The following is a 1,561-nucleotide window of genomic DNA, read 5'->3' as shown; positions in this document are numbered from 1 at the left end:
CAGGTTGATGATTTCAATTAATTTTGAAATTAAAGAAGAATTTACTAAAAATAACTTTGTTATTATTAAGCTTGTGTTTAGAACATAAATTAACATTATCCAGGTTGGCCCCAAAATCATAAAGGTGTGATGATTAATTTATAATACCTTAGCACCATATACAGTTTATATATAGGAAATATATGTATGTTAGGTATGAAAAATCACATCTTGTAAATTACAAATAAAAAATGTAATTAAGACAAATTTATTAAAATTTCAGACCCCTTTACAACTTGTGGGCCACCCTGTATTTTGACGGGAGATTTTAGCCCTTTAGCTTTCAGATTATTCTGTTAAATGTAATGCTTATTTATTCACATTGTTTTGAATTAATTTTGCATTATCTCATAACTTCAAGATTTCAATGATGTGATTGTTAACTTATAAAATGACATCATAGGGTAAGTGTGAGAGGCCACACTGGCCACTTTTAACATAAAATAGGTCGAATATTTGAGCCAGATAAAGCCGGTTTAAAAGCTTAAGGGTTAATTTAAAGCCCAGGAAGATTTTCAACCAGAAAAAAAACCAAAGGCAGTCTCAGGCAAGTTGGCATCAAAACAGCAAGATCACTATAGTCAATACACAATTATACAACTAACTCTTCAAATGAAATAACCACTGAATACGTAGCCATTTGGTTCTCACAAAGTGCAAACACCAGCTAGAAACGATTAGTTTGTGTTGTTTCAGGCTGGTGGTTGGGGTTAACATTAAAAATAATGAGACACCTGAGCTTATCTATCTATCTATCATATTTTAGCTTCTCAACACCTGGTATAACTTCTGTCTCCCTACAAATACAACCCCACCTACTTTAGTTAAAGGAGCCATTTCTTTTCCTTTCTTTTCCTGTTCTTTTCTTATCTTGTTGTGTTACCTGGCAACATTACTAGTGCTGGCGGCATGTGTAAAAAGCACCCAGTACACAGTCTGAAGGGAATGACACGAGGAAGGACGTCGAGCCATAGAAAATAGGCCAAAGCTGATATTGCAGCTTGATTTGGCCCCGAGGCTCACCAAATTCTATCAAAACATCTGACCCACATTGGCATGGAAAATTGACATTGAATGATAATGATGATGATGACGATGGTGATGGTGGTGGATGATGTAATTCTCAAAGACTGTTTTGAGAAGGATGTGTGGTATCAAATGCTTAGGATGAGATGACAAAAATAGAGGTGACAAGAGATAAAGAAGAAGATCTTTTCCAATGGTCACTTAAGTTACAGCTGTAGTGAAACTACCTATCGTCTCTAATACCTATCGCCATTAGATACAAAACTGCTATCGCCATTCTTCTCATTTAAATATAAACAAATGCGAACGTAGGGAAAACATTAACCTTGTCATCACGTGACTGATTATTATTCGAATCGGCAAATTCTTCGAACCTTTCCCGCCAGAACGCAAACTGACCAATCACGGCCCCTAATAAGGTCATGTGATAGAGTAAAATTCTGAAGCCATCTGGGAGCCCTCTTAACGCTATAAATAGATCAACTCATACCCCACA

The sequence above is a fragment of the Octopus bimaculoides genome, chromosome 12, assembly GCF_001194135.2.
Source record: "Octopus bimaculoides isolate UCB-OBI-ISO-001 chromosome 12, ASM119413v2, whole genome shotgun sequence".
Lineage (NCBI taxonomy): Eukaryota > Metazoa > Mollusca > Cephalopoda > Octopoda > Octopodidae > Octopus > Octopus bimaculoides.
This window is presented reverse-complemented; position numbering follows the sequence as displayed.